Source organism: Gavialis gangeticus, unplaced genomic scaffold, assembly GCF_001723915.1.
Source record: "Gavialis gangeticus isolate Ggan-Ray unplaced genomic scaffold, GavGan_comp1, whole genome shotgun sequence".
NCBI lineage: Eukaryota > Metazoa > Chordata > Crocodylia > Gavialidae > Gavialis > Gavialis gangeticus.
Window position 1 is genome coordinate 50,467,241 of NW_017729026.1, and position 6,677 is coordinate 50,473,917.

A 6,677-nucleotide genomic window follows, 5' to 3' on the forward strand; every position below is an offset into this window, starting at 1 on the left:
TCTAGGGTGGAGATTGTCCGGACCGGCTGACTTGAATACGTCCAGCCCCTCTAGAAGCTCCCTAACTACTTCCTCGCTAACCCTTGGCCCAAGTGTGCCTCCCCCCAGGGCCCGAGGGGGGCCCAGCAGGGAGGTGGCTGTTCTGGTCCCTACTTAGGAAGACAGAGGCAAAGAAATCGTTAAACATATAGGGTTATATAGGGTTAAGCTTTCAAAAATTAATCTTCTGTCATGCGTAGTCAGGTCCAGTAACTACTTTTAGAAGGGATTTAACATTTTTAAAGAATATCAGCCTTGTGTACAATGGATGAGTTGATACAAGCCTAGCAAAAAGATGTGTCACTGTTTCTTCCTTGTCCAGCTCATTGTGACGGTAGTAGTCTCAGTAACAGTCCAGGCAATATGAGTTATGATAGGATGTGGGTGGAATAAAGGGATTCAGTACAGAGCAGGAAGGCTAGGAAATGTATCTAATAGAAAGCAACAGTACAGACCTGCAGTGGCAGATTAAAATTGGTTTAAAAAATAAGCAACTGTAGCTCCCCCAGTGCAGTGCCCTTACAGGTCTGTGTTAATTTGCCCATTCATTTAATTGCTTGTGCCTCGGTTTAATGAGCAAACACACATACAAGAAAACCTTGTTTTTTAATGGTACTAGTATCTTCATCTTTTATTTATTTATATATATATATATATTTGTTTGAATATGAGCTTAAGATGAGAAATTTCTGTTCCCACTGAAATCAGCTGGAGTTTTGCCACAGATTCCAGTGAAGGCCTGAATTCCATCATACGTTCCTTAAGAACAATCCAAGTAGAGCTGGCTGAAAAAAGTGTGAAAATTTTTTGCTATTTTTTAAATATACTTCTTCATTGAAAGGCTTAACATTTAAAAGTTTTGACCAGCTTTATGAAGTAGTCGAAAAAAGGCAGACATTTTCTTTCACAAAAAAATCAATAAAATATTCATAAGCCACAGAATTTCAACTGCCTCTCAGTTTAAGAGCTTATAACCGTCATCTCCTCCATCTAAGGAAAGAAAAAAAATAAGGATTCTTTACTGAGTTTTGGCTTATTTGATGCACTAATATATTATTTTCTTACGTGCAATTAAGAAATGTAAAGACCATTCTAGATGCGTCTCTGGTGTCCTTCAGTAATTGCTGTAGAGAGGCTGCATTTCTAAGCCAGTTGGAAAATTTTATATACTTCCATTGAAACTGCTTTTGGACCTATCTTGGTAAACAGAGTTAAGTGGATTTACATATTTGCTCACAAAGCATTTTGGTTGTGTTTCCTCTTCAGGTATATCTGTAGGTGCTGCTTCTGTGAGAGGAGCTGAGCCACAACAGCCAGTTTATGAGACAGTAAACTGCTTAAAGCTGCAATTTGTTTCCCTGGAAAGAGCTGCCAGGGGCTGTGTCTTGGGTAAGTATTTTTGAACATGCGGTGTAAAATTATTTGTTTTTTAAAATTGCTCCCTACAATGTTATGGTTTAACATACTGTCTGTTAAATGGTAGTAGTGAACATCGCAAGCTGCCATGTTGTCTAAAGTGCATACAGAGGGCTCATGCCTTGGAAATATGGGCAGAGTCTCTTTTTTCAGCTTATTTTATAGCTCCTAGATGCATTTGCAAAAAGCTCTCTAGAAAAATATAAGCATCTCTACATCAATCTGAAGAGAAATTAAAAGAAAATCCATGCAGGTTTTTGCCATTTGTCAGTGCATGTTTTTGCCTTTGTGTGTGGCTTTGGCGTCATCCTCATTGGGTTATATTTCTATTTTGTAGTGGTATAGGTACAGTAGAACCCAGATTAATCCACTTCCTTCACAGTGGCATGGCAAACTAAAGACGAACTAGTGCAGTTTTAGTTCAAAAAGAACCATTGTCTGTTCAGCTGGAGTTGGGTAGTGGTCCTAGGCAGCTGATGCCCCTCTGCAGTCCCAAGCAACTGTTTGCTGCAGTTGTATATACTCCCAGCTAGTTTGTAAATCCTCATCCTCACAGAGCAGTAAGGAATCTTACCTTGTGAAACACCTAAAACTGCAAATAATCTTGAATTGTATTCTATGTTGGCATAACTGCAGCAGTTCAACCCTCCAGTGCAAATATACCTAAGGAAATTGTAGTCTCATTGGAGACTCAAGAAGGGCACAATAATGATTGACAGGGATGATTTAGGAGTAGCAAATCCTGCAACTGTGCAAGGGGTTGGACTAGATAACCCTGGAAATCCCTTCCTAGCATGATTCTGTGTGGTGCAGACAGTAACTTACTTGCTTTGATTTGAAATAATTTGTAGATTTGTGGACTTTAGGACTAGAAAGGTCTATATTATCATCTAATCTGGCCATATTAATCTAATCATATTAACACAACCCATATAATTTCATGTAGCTATAAGCAAGGGTTGAATTTTGCCTTCTGGATTCCTCAGTGATGGTGATGATGACACATGAACAAATAAGAACCCTGTTCCAAGCTGGATTTGCTGGTGTTTAAAAATTAAAACACATTTTTAATTATAAACTCCAAGAGATTTCTCAGGAAATCGCATACAAATAGGCATTAAGGTCACTTAGCAAAAAAGGTCCTAGTTTGAAATGGTTGTTAAATTAACACAGATTCCTTCTCCTTCCTGCTTACGTTGCCCTCAGTTTTATAATTTGTTTTGGTTTTTTTAGTATTGTCAATAAAGTATTGTTTTTCCTTTCCTGCCTCAGCCCCCAAATATAAAATGCACCCTATCTTGGAAAGGCAGAATTCAATGAAAAGAAATTAAAAGAACAAAAAGAACATATTCAAGGCTCAGTCCTGACCATGAAGGCAGAGTACACTTTATAGCATTATCAAAAGGTTATGTTAACCTTTTCACAGCTGCTGCCAAATAGGCAATGGGTTTTGGTTGCTCAGTGGTTGTGAAAGGGTTAGTACTGTAGCTCTGACCCTGGACAGTGAACTCTGCCCATCCATCCCTTGGCCTGGCAAGGAGAGAGAAGGGCAGCCCCTACAATTCTTCATGTTTCCTCTGTTCCTGTGTAGGAAAAACAACTTCTCTCTAAGATGCACAATCCAACGTACCTTTAAAATGGCCCTGAACAATACTGGCCTCTTCCTAGGCAAAGAGAATGATTGTGGGATTTAGGCCTATAAAGTACAACTCATGCACTAAAAGTAAGCATGTGCTTTGCTGGCCTGGGGACAGAGTGCCCAACACCTTAAGAAAAAAACAGTCCTTCCATGTCAGGTGGTAATAAAAGGTACAAATTCCAGTTCAGTTCATCTGGTCTCTTAAGCACTTGATATTAAATAAATTGGATCAATTCAGTCTGCTTGTTCTGGAATAGATCTTAAAATCCTTCTGCTCTGTGTTGATAGCTGAAACTTTTGGTCCAGGTGAATTTCACTACAATATGCTTTGCCTCAATTTTGCAGTATGCTGTTTGCCACTTATCCCATTGACCATCACTTTGAGTGTTGAATACTTAACTAGGCATTGTGGGATGGTTATGCCAAATTCCATAACTGTGGGTGGGCAAGGTGGGAGAATGGGGTCAAGTTCATTGATAGTGGTAGAGTGAATTGGCTAAGCTACCTGGACAAGTGGGGTAGCAAAGGAATTGCCTGGGGAAAACTATTTTAAGTAAAAAGATTTATACTTTTGACATCTCACACATACATTGGCTGTTTAGCGTGTACTCCCTAATTCTTGAGTGGTATTCAGGCACTTAGCTCCCACTCAGATCAATAGGAGTTTGGTGCCTTGAGAATCTGGCCTTAGTGCTTGTCCTATACAACACATAGGACAGCAAAAGGAGAACTCAGTCCTAAATGGCCCAGCAAGTGCTACCACAATATAAATAAGAATGAATTTTTGAAATGCAAAGGGAACCAACTTGTCTAACTTGACTGTGGTTGGTTTTATTACTGTTATTTTGTATTTTATTTCTTGTTACTATATTTGCACTGTGCAGAATACTTGACGTTAATGCTAGATTTATGTATTTGATCTAGTTATACATGTAGCTCATTCTGAGGTGGTCTTGACTTAATCCTAGGCTGGATTGAGACCTTTGGTCTCAGAAGTATTGCTTTAGCAATTTTAAAATGAATTATGCCAAAGCCCTTAATTGATTATCAGATTCAAAACAATCTCACTTTGTATGTCTTTTTACCTTGAGATACATATGGCCACTCAATAGTGTGAAAAAGTGGCTTGTCCAGTGCCTGAGTAGTCCCAAATATGAGAGAGATTTTTAAACAACCAAGGTAAACTTTAATAATGTTTCTCAAGTAGCTTTTCCAACAGTTAAGTAATACGAAATATCAACGGTCTTTGGTAAGTAATTGTTTTTCCAGCTGCTGAGTGGACTAAATAATAAATATTTTTGGAAGGTTATTTTTGCAGGTGCTCAGCTGTCTTAGACATAACAATTTCACATTATTTTGTCACCTGAGATGGCTGGGTATGCACAAAGGGGTAAAAGTAAGCAGAAAGTTTCACTAGCAGTAGAGAGTGTATGTGTCCTGATATGCTTTAGTTAGTTATGGTTAGTTTGGATTGCACTCAAATAAACATTCACACTGAAGAGGGCATTCTTGAAAGTCTGTAGGTTTGTAACACTTTCTCACAAATGCCTGGAGCATTTCTTATAATAGTATTTATTGTACACAGGTGAAAATTGGCTGGTTTGGGCAGGGATGAGTGCAGGGGAGGATATCCCCAAATGCTAGACCCTTTTTATAGGGGGTAGCCTCTGTAAATTGTTCTGTGAAATATTGTTTTCATGGTAAACTTTCACTTGCTAACATAAATATAGGACTGTACACTTTCGTAGTAACATTACATTTGGTGTAGACATTTTCAAATGCCAGTTAAACTTCAGGGAAGCATTGTAAAGATAAATAAGGCAGGCCTTTTCTACCCATGTTAAAGTTTTAGTGACAGTGGGGTTAAATAAGTTGTCCAGAGTTGTACAATGATTCAGTAGCGGAACCAAGAATTCATCCTAGGTACTCTAACTCCTTGGTCTAATAGCAGGACTTCCTCAGCTGATCAGATATTTTGATATATTATATAGAAATATTGAGCATGTGTTTTAAGACAGACTCAAATCAAAGAATTGATGTGCATTTTATAGCTTTGATTTTCCAAATATATCCATTTTGTTCTTGTATACATATAGAAATTTGTTAATAAGTATCTTCTCTTTCATTTTTGAAACTGTAAATAAGAAAACTAGATCTAAATATCACTGAAATGTTTTAATGAAGCTTGTGATTATGTAAATGTAGAGCACAGATAAAAGAACTGTGGAAGTGACAGCAAAAGTGATGCTCATGTGAACCTAAGGTTGGAATATAGAAAAAATAGTGAAAATAGGTTCTGGTAAACATTAGTTTGGGCTGTATTTTTTTGTGTAGAAAACAGCATAATAGAATGCTATGACTGACTAAATGAAGTAACTGCGTTGATCAGTAAACATGCAGTAATCTAAAAGTGGTGCCAGAGGAGGAAAGAAAGTATAACACTAGGGCATGGGACTGGAATTCTTCTACTGACCTACACATTTCTTCTGGGGTGTTGGGTAAACTCTTTAATTGCTGTATAGCTTATTAGCCTATCTTTAATATGTTGCTAATTCCTCCCTTCCTCACCGGGTCTTTAATGATAAATTCTACTGACACTTGTCCGTCACTTAGACTGCTTGCAGTCATTAAAAAACAAAACATTATTTTACTTTAGGATCAGCATGCTCTCATGTTGAGCCCATCTCATGCCCAGAAAAGGCAGAAGGTTAGTTTGACTTGGCTCTGCAGTGTCTATATAGATCGTGAGCTTTCATGGAGATTTTTTGGTGCTTTTATCTAATAGCTGATTGAATCAGCTGTAGATAAAAGCGCCAATAAGCCCTGCTGAAGCACCCGATCTATGCAGACACTGTGAAGCCAAGTCAAACTAACACATGGTCTTTTCTGATAAAATGTGTGGAGGTTTTTTTTGTTTTTGTTTTATTTTTTTAATGTCTGTAAACAGTCTTAGATACTGTGGCAGTGAGGGTGATTCAGGTAGCTAGGGGATTAAGTGTGGCTTTTTTCTCCTGTCTCCCTTGGAAAATCTTGAATTCCAGTAGTTTACAGGTGGAGGAGATGAACTTCCACTAGAAAGAATTTTGTGCATCAATCCCATTATGTGACCAAATCTCTGCCCTGCAGAGAGTTCAAGCCTCCAGCCCTTCTTCAGTGAGGATAAGCACAGGCACAACAGAGCAGCAGGAAGGGTGCTGCAGAGGGGACAGGCAGCTGTGTGTGACGTGATCCACCAGCTTCCCTTACTGGGTCAGATCTGACCTCTTTGCTGGCCAGATCCAGTTCATGGGCCATAAGCTGCCAAATACTGAACTGGATACATGTGCTGCGCAGAGCTACCAGGAACCAAAAATATGACTTGTTCCCAGTATTTCAACTAGACAGAAATATCTGTGTCTCAGTGTCCTGTAGCAGTATTTTCTTAACTCTGACAGAGCTGAAGACAGGACTATTGAGACTAGATGATCTCTTAAAGGTGTAAACCTGGGTAATTTAAGAAAAAGAAAAGTCAAGCCATCTCTTTGAGAGTTTGTGGCAAGACTGATATGGTTTTTTTTGGTTTTTTTTAATCCCTCTTCCCCAC

General features: G+C 38.6%; 1 protein-coding gene across 2 annotated transcripts in view; it reads left to right on the forward strand.

Annotated features, from left to right (window-relative positions):
- The first annotated feature begins 1,298 nt into the window (after positions 1-1,298).
- BACH2 (BTB domain and CNC homolog 2) overlaps positions 1,299-6,677 on the forward strand; it is a 231,169-nt gene continuing 225,790 nt past the window's right edge. For both annotated transcript variants that reach the window (XM_019520204.1, XM_019520203.1), the window contains exon 1: positions 1,299-1,428. The gene's annotated coding sequence lies outside the window, so the exon portion shown is untranslated. The remainder of the gene's footprint in view (positions 1,429-6,677) is intronic.